This window comes from Chanodichthys erythropterus, chromosome 1 (assembly GCF_024489055.1).
Source record: "Chanodichthys erythropterus isolate Z2021 chromosome 1, ASM2448905v1, whole genome shotgun sequence".
Lineage (NCBI taxonomy): Eukaryota > Metazoa > Chordata > Actinopteri > Cypriniformes > Xenocyprididae > Chanodichthys > Chanodichthys erythropterus.
This window is the reverse complement of record NC_090221.1, coordinates 14,697,179-14,717,397: the sequence shown is the minus strand read 5'-3', so window position 1 is coordinate 14,717,397 and position 20,219 is coordinate 14,697,179.

Below are 20,219 nucleotides of genomic sequence, written 5' to 3'. Positions count from 1 at the left end.
ATTAAGTACTTACCCTTATGTCATCCCAAACCTGTTCATATGTAAGATATTTTTGATGAAATCCAAGGGTTTCTGAATAATACAAATGCAGCAACGTCATTGCACATTTTGAGGTCCAGAAAGGTATTAAAGACATCGTCAAAATAGTCCATGTGACTACAGTGATTCAACCTTAAAGGTGCCCTAGAGGTGCCTTTTCAAAAGATGTAATATAAACCTAAGGTGTCCCCTGAACGCAGGGCTTGAAATTAACTTTTTTGCTCACCAGCCACTGTGGCTAGTGGTTTTCCAAAGTTACTAGCCACTCAGCATTTTCACTGGCCACAATTTTGATGTTGGTAAATTACATTTTATATGATTAAAGTTGATTTTGTTATGCTTAAATTACTTTATTTCGAGTCATTTTACTTGATTTAGAAGATTTAAAACCCTTTCAAACTTTTAAATGCAGATTGACCACCTAAATCAAGACTACATTGTATATCAGCTGGTATGTACAGGTGGGCAAGAGGTGGACAATATGAACATGGGCTAATATGAGAAATGTTATTTATTTTTATTTATTTTATAAAATTTTATTTTATTTATTATAAATATAGTTATTTGTGTTAGGCTATATAAAAGAACAAAGAAGCTAATTACAAAAACAATAGTAAATTAAAAATAATCTTTTTTCAGATACACTAGGTTTATAGATACACATATAGCCTACATTTATTTAACATCTTTTGTTGTTTGATTAACTTTAATGACCTATTTAATTGGGCAGCTGAATGCATGGACGTAACTGACGCATATTCAGTTATTACTCACCTGTTTACGTCCACTTAAGCCATAACCGACTGTATTCACGCGAGATATTCCACACGATGGACATTTAGACATCTGTGTGCACTTGTATTTGGCTACTCAGGCGCGAGGAGAACTGATCGCGCGAACGACAGAGAGAGAGAGAGAGAGAGAGAGAGAGAGCGCTTCTGTTGTGTGTCATTTAGCGCAATTCCGCCTAACCCTCCTTCACTAACTGCATGTAAATAACGAATTGTGTGATTGGATTGTAATGTTGTGCTACGACGATCTTCAACGATCCTTTGGCTGTAAACTGAAATTATATTCAACCCGCCAAATTGGCTAGTGGGAGTGGCTGTCTTACCCGCCACAGCTGAAATCTACCCGCATTTGGCGGGTTGGCGGGTGTTAATTTCAGGCCCTACTTGAACGTGCCTGTGAAGTTTCAGCTCAAAATACCCCATAGATTTTTTTTAAATTAATTTTTTTAACTGCCTATTTTGAGCCATTATTACATATGCACCGATTAAGCATGCGGCCCCTTTAAATCTCCCGCTTTCCTGCCTCCGCGAGCTCTCGACAGCCTTAAACAGCAAACACAAAGTTCACACAGCTAATATAACCCTCAAAATGGATCTTTACAAAGTGTTCATCATGCATACATCGATTCCTGTGATTATAGTATTTATTTGCATGTTTACATTTGTTTATGAATGAGTTTGATGGTGCTCCGTGGCTAACGGGCTAATGCTACACTGTTGGAGAGATTTATAAAGAATGAAGTTGTGTTTATGCATTATACAGACTGCAAGTGTGTAAAAATGAAAATAGCGACTGCTCTCTTGTCTCCGTGAATACAGTAATAAACGATGGTAACTTTAACCACATTTAACAGTACATTAGCAACATGCTAACGTAACATATAGAAAGACAATTTACAAATATCACTAAAAATATCATGTTATAAATGATCATGTCAGTTATTATCACTCCATCTGCCATTTTTCACTGTTGTTCTTGCTTGCTTACCTAATCTGATGATTCGGCTGTGTACAGATCCAGACGTCCTGCCCTTGTCTAATGCATTGAACATGGGCTGGCATATGCAAATACTGGGGGCGACGGCGTCTTTTGAGGTCTTTTAAACAAATGAGATTTATATAAGGAGGAGGAAACAATGGTGTTTGAGGTCTATATGTCTTTTCCATGTACTGAACTCTTGTTATTCAACTATGTCGACGTAAATTAAATTTTTGAATCTAGGGCACCTTTAATGTTATGAAACAACGAGAAAACTTTTTGTGTGCTATAACAAAACAAAAAATAACAACTTTATTTAACAATTGGTTTAACTGTTGTCATACGCAGTTGACGTAGTGAATGCAGTGCTGGCTTACATGTTTACGCCTGAACGCAGGCTCAGTATTGGCCGACACTGTATACGTGAGCAGCACGGTGGTCTTACAGGTTTGGAAAAACATGAGGGTGAGTACCTAATGAAAGAAATTTCATTTTTGGTGAAAAAAACCCTTTAAACCTGGCAGTTTCTTCTGCATCAGTTGGCATTCTAAGGCAAGCATCGCTTTGAGAATGAATGCATGGTTATATTTAGTTGTACTGTTTTAATTAAGCTGTGACTCTTTACAGCATTTGATCTTTATTACAAGAATTACCATGTATTACCATTACAAGAAAGTGAGGGCAGAATATTTTCATTTTGGCCTACAGCATCTTTTTTCGTCTTTGTTATTGTTGGGTTATTAATGCAGTCCATTTACTTGCCATCTCTCAAGAGAGCTGTGATACTTAAAACACTGTTCAAATTGCTCCTCCATACTTTTTATTAATAAAATTTCATCACTGTACTGCAGTACTAAAGGCACAAAAGGGGAATGAATTATAGCTTCAGATGAAATTTCAGTTGGTCTCATATTGAAGTTTTGGACAGTACAGTATATCACTACAAAATAAAATCTACAGAAGAACTGAATTTATACCATTGTCTTATTTTTGAATAATAATAAATAACAATAATAATGCATTTATAATTTTATGTCATTATTATTTATTTTTAATTTATTTATTTAATAATTTATACATTTAATTTATTCTTACATCTGAAATGAATCAGATTAAGGGATGCTTTGTTTTGTCTGCAAACAACAATCATCAGTTTCTTTCCAGATTTATCTTCTCTTACATAATTTTCTGATCGTTGATCATGCCTGTTGCTTCATTTTGAGAGCCCTGGTGGCTTTTAAACATGATGTTCCTATGGAAACAGTGATCTCGCAAAGGTCCAAATGTATTCTTGTGGTTAATCTGTAATTTTGAAATTGTTATTTTGCTAGTGTTCTTGTTAAACGTTTTGTATCTACCAGGGCATGTTGATTTGACCTTCTCCCTCATCTAACCTAAACTTTTCGATTCTAAACAGCCTGGAAGCTGTTCAACAGACCAGATCTAAATGATTCGGCTGTGTGATTATGTCAAAGCATGACCTTTTTTGTCGGATTGGCTTTGACCTTTTTGCACGTCCACAGACGATCGAGGACGGTTTAAAACCAGGCACCTCAAAGACACGTGACAAAGCCTTCCTCTTCCCCACTAGTTTCGCACCCAATACCTGATCTAACACTCTGCAGGTCACAGTGCTAATGGCATGAAGGGGAGGGCAGCGTTTGCCACAGCCTGCGGCGCTCCAGAGAGGCCGGAGATTTGAAACAATCTGCTGCCTCCTGTCTGCTGAGACACTGGCATAAGTAAGGGGGCAGGAAGTATATGCTAATCATGCCTTATCCTCTTTATTTATAGAGCTGATCTCCTTTGAGTGCTCTCTCTCTCCCTCCTGATCTGTTTCGATGAGAAATGTGATGAGTCACAGGAAGGCGAATGAATGTTAACCTGGCACAAAACTATGCAAGGCATAATCTTGTGTAGCTATATGAGATGTTTTTTCCTCCAAAAGGACAAACACTGATTTATAATGTCCTCTATGAACGGGTAAAACATCAGTTTTAGGGCAGCAAGCGAAGTGTCTGTCTCTAATGTAGTGTTAGGATGCCGTTGTTAAACAGTATTAAGTTACTTGTGCTGACCAGGTCTTACTGCTTAGTTGCTACAGGCAAAAAGTGTCTATGCACATTTGATCTCCCTTAATGTTCGCTCACATTGCGTATTTCTTTTTATAGCCCATTTAATGTATAGCAGTGACATAAATGCCAGTTTTATGAAGACGATCACAGCTTAGGCTTCACATCTGTGACAGAGGTGTTAGATTTAAGAATGCTGCATAGTTGTATAATCCATTCACTGTAATCTTGTTAAAACTGGCTCAGCTGGCAAATTTTGAGTTCTTCTTGAAATTATTGCCTTGCATCGACTTTTCGATAACCAGTAGCCCAGATTGGAAGAAACTCAATGACTTAAACTTAGTCATAGTTTGTTTGTTGTGCTGGCTTCAAAATGATTTGCTTTGAACAGCTGTCAAAATCTTGAAAGAATCAGCCGTCTTGTCTTTATTAGGACTGGAATAGTTATCAGTTCTATCTATTAAATCAATCCTTGATGTTACTAATTAGATTCTGAAGCAGTCGGTAAGTGCACTAAATGAATATTTATGAGTAGAGAATTCATAAACTAAGCCTTGGCAAACATCATCTACACAATTCACTATTACGCAATTGAAAGTCCACGTCATTGTTCTCATTCCAACTGTAGGCATACTAAACCTGGATAGAGGGTGGCTCTCCAAGATAATCAAGCCCCAATCATTCATTCTAGTAAGTTCAATATCCATTACAGTTTCTCATCTGTTATTATAGCCTTGCCACTTCAAGCAGATCTGATAATCATCTGATTTCGTGTGTAACAGTTTTCCCAGTTTATTGAAGCTTCATTTTCTGTTTCATGGCCTTCCAGCTTGACATCCTCAATTCTTGATTTGAATTTAAATGCAAATGACTCCCATAAATGACATGTTTCCCCATTGGAGTTGGTTTTATTGGAGGATTGACACCGGGGTGTCTGATGCTAAAGCTGTAATGGATGGCAAAAACGTTGGTGTAAAAGCACTATCTTCAATAATACGTCAACGTTTGTTCACAGTAGGTATTTTTTTGATGTCGAAAGCCTGGCTTGTTCCTATACCGCATTCCCTCTGCTCCCATCACATCAGTTTTTGATGGAGCCTCAACATCAAAAATTATCTCCCAAATACAGGTTGTCAGAGGCATATTAAATGCCTTTTTTGCATTAATACTCTATATAGAGACTTGACAGAGTTTGTTTCATGTTACACTCAAATGTAGACCAGGTGTACATTTAAATAAGCCAACACAACTTTCTTAGTGTGCGTATGTGTATTCACTGTTGCTGTTTGACACTAGTGGACACATATGTGTGATTTAAGTCTTTTTAACTTGCCAGGTGTGCGCCAGAGGGATTGAGCCTTCAGTACTGACAGCATTGAAAGAGGAAGATAGTTTAGAGTCTTGGAACATCCTCCAAAGACCAGCTCACAGGAGGCTCTGAACCATATTAATAATGGAGTGTTCTTAGACTCAGAGGACGGGCTTCAGGCTTTTTGTGGAATCTGCTTTGAGGCGATCTTTGGGTTTAAAATGAAGGAAGTTTTCGTTGACCTATATCATATAATTTAGCAACATTCATTGAGGAAGGTTCAGTTAAACACGTTCAGTTGAATAAATAGAGGCTGCTAACCAAACAATTGTCATTAACCTCAAATGCCTCTTTTACCTTCATTTATTCTGCTTTGAAGCATCCTGCGATATTGTCACAGATCAATTCAATTTATCATTTTGCGTTTCAATTAACATGCATGGGCAGCCTTTATTATCATTGAGAGTGCTGATTAACATGGAACTAAATGTGACTAATGAACAGGTGCATTTTAATAATCAAACCAACACAAAGACTTTGAAATAACCAATATGCCCCAAGCTAAGCGTAATGAATTAAACACAAACCATAGCTTCCAGACATGGTTTATCATTTTATCCTACTATTGTCTGACTCAGTCTGAAAATCTATTTTATCCAATCCAAAATGTCAAATTGGATGAAATGGATTCCTGCTCTTTTAACAAATGGGTGTTTATAACTGCAATAAGATTCTCCAATTATTATTGTTTCACATACACTACTGGTCAAAGGATTGGAATTATTAAGATTTTCTAATGTAAGAAGTCTCTTATGTTCACCAAGGCTGCATTTATTTAATGAAAAATACAGTAAAAACAGTTATATTGTGTACAGGGGTGCAAAAATGGGGTATATGCAGTTCAAATACACTATGCATCAATACATCATATCAATATTGACTATATGTCAATACATCATCAATCCTTCTTCCAAAAACATGTTTTTGTCTTACCCTGATTCACTTTGGTAAGCCTATTATAAGTGTTTATATTTTAGGCCGAGTGGGGTGGTTTTCACGGGAAATTGCATATATCCTTAAATAAACAAAAGTTGCTCCAACTACTTTGATGCGTGTGTGGTGTAGGAGTGGCATAGGTTAGTTGAGAATGTTTGACATGGAGCACGCTCTGTGGATCACCCATTTAAACAACAACAACAACAAAAAACTTAGAGATGGCGAGAACTGAGGGATTTGAAATGTGGTTAAGGTGTAGGCTGGACGATTAATCGAAAAATAATCGAAACCGAAATTCAGAACCTCTAACCGACGTAATTTTCCCATGTCGGTCATTTACGTTTTTTAATCCTGTTAATACTTCCCGCTTAAAAATATTACCGTGTGTGTAGCCACGTGACTTCGCCCCGTCCAGTCAGTGGCATAAAAACAAAACACGGAGGTGAACGACGGTTCAACACATAGTGATGGCACGCGAGCGGTGAGCCTTTGCGTCTTCACTAAATTTTGTCAGTTGTATTTGTTTTATGGTTTGGACATTCAAGCGAATTTAGACGATCAGATGTGTATTATTATATCGAGCCGTGCTCGCGCAGCTGATATTTGGCATGCACAGTCGAAACAGTAGCTGCGCAAAACGTGAAGATCGCGCGCACAGAGGAACAGAAACTAGTTGTCAGTGCTGTCGTGTGATTTATCACTTAAAGTAGCTTAGAAACTCAAAACATATTATAGCATATATTTTTCTACTTTTGAAGGAACTATTTACAATCCACAGCTTCACAATTAATAAAGAGACGGTATGACTAATTCCAAGGGCGTAGATTTGGTTTCAACATTGGGGGGGTTGAGCGTTGGAATGCTGCCTGTTATTATTTTTTTTTATTTAAAAAAAATAAATCTGTTTTATGTGTAGCGTTATTGGATAATTTATTTCTTCTCTATCTATCTATCTATCTATCTATCTATCTATCTATCTATCTATCTATCTATCTATCTATCTATCTATCTATCTATCTATCTATCTATCTATCTATCTATCTATCTATCTATCTATCTATCTATCTATCTATCTATCTATCTATCTATCTATCTATCTATCTATCTATCTATCATAACTTTATGGAATTTATCTATAACCAAAATCTAACATAACGGAGTGATTCCAAAAAGAAAGAAATTATGTTTAAATATTAAAAAGCCAGTAGGTGGCAGTGATTCAACGTTTTAATGAGTGAGCTACTTAAATCGTTTATTCAAGCCAATTCGTTCAAAAGTCAGATTAATTAAGGAAGAAAACAAACACCGATGTCAATACTTTTGTCATTGATAAGACACTATTGAAAAATGAAGTAACAAAACAGACGGCTGTTTTGGTAACTGGTTACAGTTACACTGATAGTTATGGCTAAATTGCAATGGATTAGCTAGCTAAAATATATGTGGAGTGTACCTAGCTATTACAATGTTTTCATACCTCCTTCTCAGTACATGTTTTATTCTTTTTAACGTCCCTCTTTGAACAGAAGCTTAATATAGTCGGCTGGGCAACGGTTATCTTCATTTTTTGGTGCAACCCGTGCTCTCCATTCAAACATTAGAGCTCCACTCGCGCTGTTTTGGTGAAAGTGCGACGCGCATTGGTTGGGCGTTACCAATCGGTTCAATGGAAGGGGGGTACTTTTTTGACTAATTTATTATGACAAACTCATATTAGATTAGAAACAAAATTATTGTTACAAAATAAATTAATCATACATATGTTAGTATAGATCTACTGTGATTTTCATGTTGAAATATTGGGGGGGTTGTAACTGATGGATTTGAATATTGGGGGTGTTACCTCCCCCCATCCCCCCCACAAACTACGCCCCTGACTAATTCACACACGCAATCACTCTGGTTCTGTGCTCATTTATCTTTATCTGATTTACAACGAGCAGAAACCTGCAAAAAATGTTACAAACCATAGATAAAATAACTGCTGATAGTGAGCTATGATGTCAGATCACTCTTTCAATCATATTTACAGTACAAACCTTGTCAGTGAACTATGAGGGAAAAAAAAAAAAAAAAAAAAACAGAAATAAAATAATCGTTCATTAATCATAATCGAGGTAAAATGTTCAATTAATCGAGGTTTTCATTTTAGGCCATAATCGTCCAGCCCTAGGTTAAGGTGACGTGGAGATGGCGTGAGTAAGGCATCTCATCTATTGTGAGGATATCTTATCACTGTCTCATCTATTGTGAAAAGAGAAAAAAACTTTTTTCTATTTTAATATATTTTTAAAAATGTAATTTATCCCTGTCATGGCAAAGCTGAATTGTCAGTAGCCATTACTTCATTGTCACATGATCCTTTCGAAATTATTCTATTTTGCTGATTTGGTGCTCAATTATTATTAATGTTTCTTATTATCAGTGCTCACTCTAAAAAATGCTGGGTTAAAAACAACCCAAGTTGGGTTAAATATGGTCAAACCCAGCAGGTTGGGTAAAAGGGCACCTATTATTTCACAAGATGTAATATAAGTCTCTGGTCTGGTCGAGTTTCAGCTTAAAATACCCCACAAATTTGCCCCTATTTGGGGGTGAGCAAAAACATGCCTTTTACTATATTACTATATTGCTGGCAAAAAAATAAATCCAAAATTGGTAAAAAAAAAAAAATGGCTGGGTGAAAACAACCCAATCCCTGGGTTTGTATTTAACCCAGCATTTTTTAGAGTGCTGAAAACAGTTTTTGCTGCTTAATTTTTTAATTTTAATTTTTTTGTATTCTTTGATAAATATAAATGACAAAATAACAGCATTTATTTAAAATAGAAATTATTGTAAAATTTTAAATGTCCTTACTGTCACTTTTGAGGATACTGTCCTTGTTGAAGAAAAGTATTAAAATCATACTTATCCCAAACCTTTGAAGAAAAGTATTAAAATCATACCTATCCCAAACCTTTGAATAATAGTATATCACAGTTTCCACACACACACACACAAAATAATTTTTTCACAGTTTTCATCATTGATAATTATTAGTAAAATGACTTGATCGGCAAATCAGCATATTAGAATGATTTCATGATTTCAAGTATCATGTGACACTGAAGACTGATTAAATAAAAAAAAAAAATCAGCTTTGCCAACAGGAATAAAATATATTAAAATATTTCACAATATTACTATTTGTACTGCATTTTTGATCAAATAAACGCAGCCTAGACTTCTTTCAAAAACATAAAAATAACATTAAAAGGGACCTATTATGCCCTTTTAGTCTCTGATGTCCCGAGTGTGTATATGAAGTTTTAGTTCAAAATACCCCACAGACAATTTTTTATAGCATGTTAAAATTGCCACTTTTTGGGGGTGAGCAAAAACGTGCCATTTCAGTGTGTGCCCTTTAAATGCAAATTAGCTGCTGTGCTCGGCCTAAGAGGGCGGAGCTTCAAGAGCTGATTCTCCGGTGTCAGGAGTCAGTCAAGACGCACTATAATGTCCGAAACTGCGAATACATGCCGGATAGAGACAGAACAGGTATAGTTTAGTTTAATTACGGTTATAACTTATATTGTCTTCTTGTTTTTATCCACTATATTAGTACAAGCCAGTTTACAGATGAGTTTTATAACATTTACTGTACTTCACACAAAAGATGAAGCATCTGTTTTCACTCTAGAAAATCACTGTAAGAGCTTAATAAAACACAGTGCAAGTGTGCATTAAAATATTATACATAAACTCTCTCCCTTGCATTATCATCAACATACACAGCGAAGAACACAGAAACACTCGTTACAACTAACAGTAAACAAATGTACTTATCTATCCTTGAGTAACAATTTTTTTGCACAACCTCTGTTTTGCATTGTCAGACATAAACGAATTTCGGTAGAGTTGAAGGAGCATTTTATTTTTAATCCACCTTGTCTTCAGATTTCGGTCAGTAAATGGAGAGAGCTATGTGGATTAATCCATCCAGCTACAGAACACCTAAAACGCTTGAGAGACATTCTCGTCAAAGCAGCAATGGCGGACTGTGTACAACTCGCTGTGAACTCGCTCAGGGCGGTTCTATGTTAAAACAGCAGTGTCTGTCAACATTCGTGGGCGGGGCCTGTGACTAATGTGACGCCACACTGCCAGGAACCTGCAAATGGCTTTTTCTGAGACACTGCTTGTGATTTATGGGGATTAAAAAAAAGGAGTGGTTGGATTTTTTATTATTATAGGGTGGGTGTGTACACTCTGCCAACACACATTTATGTCCAAACACCATGCAAAAGTGAATTTTGCATAATATATCCCCTTTAATTATTTAAAACTTTGGATCGTTAGTGTAAATGCATTCACAGTATGCTTCAAATCAGAAACATTAAAGATTAGACTTTTATGTGTCTTTGGGAAATCGTATGCTGCTGATACAATTTATCCTGTTAATCGATCTAAAACGGACTGTGGTCTCACACCAGCGAAATTCTGAATGATTTATGTCAAAAGAACCACATCTGGATGACTGAAGTGGCTCAGTAATTGCAACGTCAGTGATCACAGATATCAAGGCAAGCGGTATCGATCGAACGCTGTCAAGCAGATGCGTTAGTTCTCAAACCACGGTTAGTTCGATATCTGACTAATATGAGCTCAGGCTTTGGAATATTTGAAAGGTGATAGGATGAAAAGAAGCAAGTGAAACCCATTTTCTCTCTCTCTCTCTCTCTCTCTCTCTCTCTCTCTCTCTCTCTCTCTCTCTTTACCCTATTAGAAGCATGATTACAAACATCGCTGACCTGTGTTTGACTTACTCATATCCAACCGTAGATGCACATAATTGTAGTTTTGAAATGCTTGACATATTTCTAAAGGGGGTTGTTGGTGGTTTTGTGTGCCCTTTATCAAGACCCTGTGGTGATGCACAGGAACCAGATAGGAGGATGTGTGGTAAACAGCTCTCCCTCGGAGTCTCCTATCCTCTGCTCGGTGAGTAATGAGTCCTCAGGCCCTGTTGGCTAATTAAACCTGACATCACACCACAACTTGCTCTCTCTAACTGCTTCCTGTTGGCCTCCATGAACTCACTTGCCTTTTTTTAACATAGAATCAGCTAATTGTCTTCTACTGTAAAAAAAAAAAAAAATGGTATAGCTTGTCACTAGGTACACTTTTGTCCTTATTTACCTCTAAAGGCTGCATATTAGTACTGTTTATGATTCATGGGGAATATAATAAACTTAGTATTGGGTGGAGTTTTACTATTATAGGGTGGTTTCCCACTGCCCTGTCTTTCGTGTTTAGACACAAAGATGCACGTTGAATAGCCCCGAATGGGAGGGGAAAAAGCAAGGTCTGTCTAGCTCATGTTTACATAGAAAGTAATGGAAAAGAAGCGCAGTGGAATGCAAAAACGTGTTCTGAGGAAATGGCTCCATATTGTTTCTCTTTTTTTTTTATTGTTGTCAGAGTATCCGAGTCCACAGCCCTTTTCTGGAAAGGGGGGCAGGAAGCAGCAGCTCATTTGCATTTAAAGGGAGGTTTGGGCCATACAAATTACTAGGGATGCGTGATATACCGATATTGGGAAAATACGGTATATATTTTATTTAAAATGTACAATAGACCCCTTTGGAGCAGACGTCACTTGCAGCTGTGTGCGCATAGTGGTTGCAGAAAAATAGCGGTAGCAATTGGAGGAAAATGTGCAAAATCCACAGAATAAGAGAAAATGTTTTGTTGTGCCTCTGTATGTTGGAATCGGAATGCATAAAAATTTAGTCTTCATTTTTAAAGAAAACCATCGTTAAACGTCCTTTGAAGCTAAACGGAGACGTTTTACAGACTGGACTGATGACACCTGCATGGATTAGTCTACTATTAAAGCAGGAATTTGATGTAAACAGTAATAATATTCACATATGCCGTTCAGAGGACATACATATATAGCAGTTACAGCATGAAATAATATTTAAACGTATAACATTTTATATAGATAACTTTTAAACATAGCCTATAAAATTTTTATTTCGCAATTCTGACTTTTTCTTGCATTTGCGTTTTTATTACTCCCAGTTTGGCCATTATAACTCGCAATTGTGAGTTTCTTTCACAATTCTGAGGGGAAAAAAGTCAGAATTGTGGGATAAATTATTCAGAAAAGACAGAATAATAAGTATATCTCACAATTCTGTTTTTCTTTGTAAGAAATATGAGATATAAACTCAGATATACTCAAAATTAACTTATTCTTTTATTTCCTGGCTTCCATAGACTGCTACTGCTCAACTGTCATTTTCTGCAACCAGGTAGGCTCCGCCCACAAAAAAACATTATCACTGTTTGCAAACACCAAATTGGTCTATATCATGATTTTGCACATTTCGGTATATGCTGCTTTTTCGAAGTTCACCGCTAGGTGGCAATGTGCTGCCCAAACTCATGCGAAACCACCAAATGTGACAAACATAGAGGAACAAAATTGATAAAGCATTTTAATCTCATTCAACACGCCCAAAATTAATTGATAATGAGAGCAGTAGAAGTGAAATTTGGAAATGACTTTGCTTATAAAACTGATGAAGAACCATCAAACCTTGCATCATTCAAACGATCTCATTTAGACATTTATTTTCTTTTAACACTGATCAACACGTACATACGATCACATCGTTTAGATAACACGAAAGCTCCAGTGTGTTTTTGAACCAATGATGTTTAGATCTCATAATATTTGCACTTAAAGGGTTAGTTCACCCCAAAATGAAAAAAAAAAATTCATTTATTACTCATCCCTAAGACCTTTGTTCATCTTTAGAACACAAATTAAAATATTGTTGATGAAATCCAATGGCTCAGTGAGGCCTCTATAGAGAGCAAAGCCATTCAAACTCTCAAGGTCCATAAAGGTACTTAAAACATATTTGAAACAGTTCATGTGAGTTCAGTGGTTCTATCTTAATATTATAAAGCTACAAGAATACTTTTTGTGCGCCGAAAAACAAAATAAAGACTTTTCAACAATATCTAATATGCAGGGGTTAAATTGGGATTTATGTGGCTGGGCTCTGTGATTTCAGGCTTTCGAGGGGTGCATGTGTATGCAAAGACTACAAAATCGTATCATTTGACAAACTGTAAAATATAACAAGTTGAGAGAGCTATGAACAATAAAATGCTGATCAAAATCATTCTATAGATGCTGGTAGTGTACAAAGCTACATCTGATGACAATAAAATCTTTCTGTAGGCCTGTGCCTTCTCATTTGTGTCAGTATCAAATATAAGAGTGATGCTACCATTAAAGGAGAGAATATAAATACAAAATACAGAGTTCGACATTAAGCCTTGTTTTGTGCTTGTCCTTTGGACAACTAAATTGGTCAACTTGTCAGAGTAAAAAAGTAATTTGTCTGGGGAAAAATATAGGATTTTTTTGTGTGTGTGTGTTATAAATATAATTTATTCTGAAACAAGCAACATTCTCATCAGTGTTTTATCAGCAGTGACATATTTAAATTTGCATATTTTTGTTATTTACCCTGGGGGCATTTCCCCCCCCAATCTAATTAAATTGATGTTTCATCTTTTATTTCAAATTCTTATATTTGATAAATTAAAATAGCAAAACACTATAGGGCTGTTACCAAATAAAATAATTTACACTGAAAAAGTACAACTGCATTCAATAATTTTATGAGATTCTTTAAATATTTTTGAATATACAAATAAGAAATGTTGATGGGAAATTTATACTTTTAAACATGAAATAAAACCGCCAGAAGATGGCGGCAAGGGATCATCTTAATGAGTGAGCCCCTGAGTCATTTATTCAAACGATTCATTCAAAAGGCTGAATCAAGAATGAAGCAGCAGTTGTTTATGATTGGGCCATTGAATCTTCACTCAACCTATTCGCTCAAAACGCTGAATCATTCTAAACGGCTGAGTGTAGCTGTGAGATGCGCTGGTTCTGCTTTGTTTGGAACTATTTCCGCTGCTACAATAGAACAAAAAACAGGCTACTTGTTTACTACTTGTTTATTAAACTGTTGTATGAAATTAGTGTCAATTTCAGTTGAGGTGATATTCAGGAATTCAGCACTTTCGGCCATGTGATACTTAACTTTATCATATGTCGTAAATAGCAAGCTATAAAAGCCCAACATATTGAATTTTTATTGCAACATGATAACTTAAGAGGTTAATTAAGAGGTTACATGCACCTCAACAGCGCAATATCACCACCAGTAGCCTACATATCAGTTGCCACTTAAGCTAAATTAATCATTCTCACGTTTTGGTTGTTATTGACATTTTAATCTAGTCAGGCAAGTAAAATTCTCTTTCACTTCAAAAGATACACTTGTCCCGCAGTCGCAGACAAGCGTAGCCTATTTTAAGCTCTAGTAAGCCTATGTGGCGGGGCTCAGCCTCGAACGTCCCCGGCCCAATTTAACCCCTGTCTATATGGGCTGATTTCAAAACACTGCTTCAGAGCTTTACGAATCAAATCAGTGAATCGGAGCACCAAAGTCACATGATTTCAGCAGTTTAGCCATTTGATAGGAGATCCGGATCACTAATTCTTCATGAAGCAGTGTTTTGAAATCGGCCCATATATATATGGTTGAAAAGTCGTTATTTTATTTTTATGGCACACAAAAAGTATTCTTGTAGCTTTATAATATTAAGATAGAACCACTGAACTCACATGAACTGTTTCAAATATGTTTTTAGTACATTTATGGACCTTGGGAGTTTGAATGACTTTGCTCTCAATGGAGAAATTGAATATAGTAATCAAATGTCTTCACTGTTAATACACTGTTTTTCTGTGCTCTGTACATCCAGACGGTCAGTTAACACACTGTAGGTGGTCTGTGGGTGAGCCGGCTGAGATGAAGTCTGACTGTAGAGTCTAAGTCTTGCTCACAGAACAGGAGCAGATTTCTGTGTGTTTGGGTTTTTCTTTCTCCACAGACTCTGCAGACATAGATTTGTGGGTGCGCGTGCTCTGAGTTTAGCTTATGCGATTTCTCCGCAGCAGGAGGCATGTGCTGTGTGTGGCGCCAGGCAAGGCTGAATCTCCATGACTCCTTTGGGGGAGATGTGTTTTGTGAAGAGTTGTGCTAAGCTCTTGTGATACTCTTGTTGATGATTCGTGCTTTGTTGTCATCAAAGCATGTTGTCATCACTTGTTCCTTTATGAAGCTTGAGGGTGTGAATCCTGTTTCATTATTGAGAGAGATCTGTGCGTGCTCACAGGCTGCTTTCCCTCTTTACTTAGGGAGGTCGACCGTCTTCATGTGTCAGATCTACCTGAATTGCTTTACTTCTTTCGGTGATGCGTGACTGGGAGGGTTTGAGTTTTATCTGTGAATACTTTGACAACCAAGCAGGAAAAAGGAGGACATACTTAAGAAGGATTGCTGTCAGCTACTAGCATGTCACCTGCACAAATGCAGACAGATGTACATTTTACATACACTCGTTGGTAACACTTTACAAATAAGGTTCTGTACGTCAATGCAATAACTAACCTGAAATACCAGTAAAAAATACTTTTATTAATTTTGGCAGTCCTACTTTAGGTTTCTTTTGTTGCCTACTTTAAAAAATCTGTATTGCGAAACACTTTTGCTGCTATTGGTTGGGGTAGACAATAAATTGTTTTAACCCATGTTTGGGTCAAATATGGACAAACCCAAATATTGGCTTAAATGTTTTAATTAAATGTTGAACCTGATGGTGGGGTTTGTCCATATTTGACCCAAACATAGGTTGAAACAACCCAACATCTTTTTTTAAGTTTATAATTATGGATGCAACTACAGAAATGACTTACATATGTATTTACATGATGATTTAAAAAATATAAGTACAACGTACTAAAAACATGTATGTACACAATAAGTGCATTGTTTCAAATTATTAATTAAATGTTAGTATGTAGTCATTAAAGACACTTAATATAAAGTGGGTCCCTTTTGGGAAATTATAATTTCTACTAATAAATTCAAGTTGTATTAATTAACATTAAGTGTTTTATAAAGTAACAATTAACATTGTTCAGAATTTAACCTAGATCAATAAATACTGGAGAAAATATTCATTAGTTAGTTCATGCTCAAAGAAATGTCCCAGGTTCAGTACAAGGTAACTTCAGTCCAAGGCATTTCATTTTGTCTGTTACTAAAGAAGATCATTTTGTTTTGCCCAAATAGCTTTTACTTATTTATTTAAATTAGAAAACTTTACAGATAAACAACAGTATTTTTTTTTACAGAAGAATAAATGTAAGTGCTTTATTAAAAGTATGAGATTCACATTTCAGCCTCTGTTTTCTTCCATTGAAAGTGCCTCACACTCAAAACATGAAGTATTTGCACTTGTAAGAGTAAAGAAAATAAAGTAATTTTACTTTAATTAAACAAAATTAAATTTAAACTTAAAGGATTAGTTCACTTTAAAAAAAAAAAATGTCCTGATAATTTACTCACTCCCATGTCATCCAAGATGTTCATGTCTTTCTTTCTTCAGCCGAAAAGAAATTAAGGTTTTTGATGAAAACATTCAACTTACGGAACAAATGCAGCACCAGTTCTGTTTTTTTTTTTCCGTAAGTAGAATAGGGAAGGCGTAGGACATACAGCGTAAGCTTTTTGAAGAATACAGAAGTGCAGTTTTGGCGAAAACGACCGATCATTTTGCTAAATAAGACCCTTATTCCTCATCTGGTATCGTTTAAAGCCCTTTGAAGCTGCACTGAAACTGTAATTTTGACCTTCAACCATTTGAAGACCATTGAAGTCCACTATAAGGACAATAATCCTGGAATGTTTTCATCAAACACCTTAATTTCTTTTCGACTGAAGAAAGAAGGACATGAATATCTTGGATGACATGGGAGTGAGTAAATTATGAGAAAGTGGACTAATCCTTTAACTTAAAATAGTTAAAACAGCTTAATTACACCATGTGCCAAAAGGTAGCACTATATTTGTGTCATTGTTACATAAATGTACTATAGTAATAACTATAAATGATTCATAATTATATGCAACTAACCCTAAACCAAACCAAACCCTAACCCTATAGTAAGTACATGTAGTTACATAAATGTATAATTACAGTGTAACAAGGACACCTTATAATAAAGTGTAACCAAAAAAAAGTTATAGTAATGAGAATAATTTGCTCAATCAACTAACTTAAACTTTTAGAGTTGGGGCTACGTGAATAATTTGTGTTAAATCAGCATTGCTGAAACTGAGATTTCCAGTTCCCAGCATGCTTTACTTTGGGACTGCATAATGAGAGTAAATGCAGAAATAGGGGGAGACATATTAATGTTTAGTATTCTATTCTTTTGGTATTTAGTAGTGTTTCTGATGTTTTGGTGTTTTTAAAAGGTTACAGCAGTGCTGAAGAGTAGAGCATTTGCTTAGGCCGAGGACAGTCTCATTGAACACATTCTTGATTAGAAAGCATTGCATTGGTAATGCTAGTACTGTGATCAGCTGTTTCTACCTGATGACATTGAGCACTGTTTGAAAGACAAACCTTATTAAATTTAGTGGGACCAACATAAGAAAATATAGTTTGACAAACATAATAAAGTTAGGTTAAACATATTTCAGTGAATTAATTTGACCTAATCCAACTAAACTGTTGACAAAAATAAACTGATTTAATTAAAATGAAATAAATTAAATTGCATTTTAAATCAATTAAATTAAGTACGGGTAAATAAATACATTGCCTTAATAAATTCATTTTTTGAGTGCACGGATTTCACAAGTCACATATTTTTCCATGGTAATTGTTAATGTGCATTGAATGCTGTCGAATGAACTTCACTTGATTTGAAGCTTCTTTTGAACATTTAATGCAGCACTCAGAGACATGGCCATTGGAAAGTATCGATCTAAACAAAGGAGCCTTATTGGTGTCCTCTGACAAATGGGTTTATTAAGATACTCTGTGCTTGCCAGCATTTACCAGTCCATTAAACAGCATATGTTCATAATGGTATTATATTCATCCATTTTACTGTCAAATTAAGACAAAATCTGTGCCCTTTGATGCAAGTACTTGATAAACATTGCACATTTTAATTGGCCTCATATCCTGAAATGTTTTGTTTTACTCGGGGTAATCTAGTGTGGTCACACTCCAGTGAAGGTAGTGGTGTTTTTTAATAAAGCAATAAGACTAGAGTTTTTACATTACAGTAATTTAATTTAATTTACTGTACTATAGAATTCTATTGATGCGCAGTCACACGTGAGCATGTGTCGTATTTTAACGTATTTTAATGGCTTTGAAGGTGGAACATCTGGACTATGTTTCAGAGTCAGACTGACCCATTTAATTTTAAAATTATTATTTAGTTTAATTAAAAATTGCAGTATTTAGAGGTATTAAGGTACTTTCTATTTTGGTGAAAAATCAGCATGACAAGTTTTTTAAGAACAAAAGGGTCAAAAAGCTTGAAAAGGCAATTCTCATATTATCTTTTAGAAAGTTTAGAAAGCTATAACTGTAATAGTGGCCATGACCTCCATAATGCAATTCTGATCAATGCTGAGAGCACAAAGCAAAAGGAAAAAACAAACAAACATATTTATGTACAGAAATGTTGTTTTGAGAAGACATCACTCAACCTTAGTGCAATAAATAAATAAATAAAATAAAATAAACCCTTTTTATTTTAATGTTGCCTTCGGAAAGGCAGAGCTTATTATGTTAAAAGAAATGGGGGGAAAACAAGCCCATCTCACTGTCATCCATTTCATCCAGCCTAAAGAAATCAGACAAAGTAAGAAGACTTGCCTTCATTGCAGATAAAAGATAGTGAGATAAGTAAACGGCAATGAAAGAAAACATTGATCTAAAAAATGTGTATCACACCTTTTGAGGTCTACTGTGGACAAGAAGGTTTTACAGCAGGTGTTGCTTTTTGATGGAGGAATGAGGTTGGAGAGTAAGAAAATCCCTCTGCATGTGGGTGATAAGTGCATATTGCTTGAAATAAAGTAGAAAGGGCCATAAAGTGGATGCATATAGAGAGAGAAGGGGAATGATGGATGGAAGTGTGCATGCGCATTATTAGTGTGCTTCTGTATGGCGTGCTCTTGAGGAATAATCCTGCATGCTGCTACCACTCCACAGTATTTGTATGTTTATTACTGAAAAAAGTTGTTTTCACTTCACTTCAAATATCTTAGTTACAGTGAGGCAGGTTTTTTTTTTTTCAAATGAAGCTGGACCGTAAACATTAAAATAGTTATGATTGCAAAAGTATAGCCAAAAGGCATTGACAATGTGTGTTAGCATGATATTAGTGTGATAAAATTGCTTGCTAATGATAAGCTTCACATTTCTTAAGTGCATCACTTTAAGTTTTTTCACAATTATTATTATTTTTTGTTGTTGCTGTTGATCGAGTTTAACTTGAATTGAACCCAGCATCTCTCCCTTTTTGAATTCTTTAAAGCAGCTCCCTTCTCTTGTAGTTTTTCTGGTGGAAATTTTATGCAGCACTTTTTTGGCATTTCGAGGCAAAAAATGGAACATTTTAAATGGAACTAAATGGTTTTAATTACATCTCATCATTTTAAATACAAGGGAGTATTTTAATTAGTGGAGGCGCCTCGTGCTCTACTCTTTCCAGGGGGTGTTCTCTCTGTAACACCAAAGCAATTTGTTACTGCTCTGCCTTCAATTCTCATCAGTGTAGTGAAATGAATGCAGGGAGGAAATGTTGGTGGGGTTTTAATAAGAAGGGCAGAAGGTTCTGCATAGGCCCTGCAACACCACAATGCGCCTTTAAGATTGCTATATCTGTGTGTAGCTTGGAAATGCTGTTAGTACGTTTTCCCCTTTCGCTTTCCTTTGCTTACAAAAAAAATGCTGCGGTCTTGCTCTTGCCCGAAGTTAAAACAAGTTTGAGTTATCAAAGGTGACAAAAATGACGGGTTGTCAGATTTGTGAATGAGAAACAGTGTGTCTGGCTGTGACTGGAGGAAGACCCC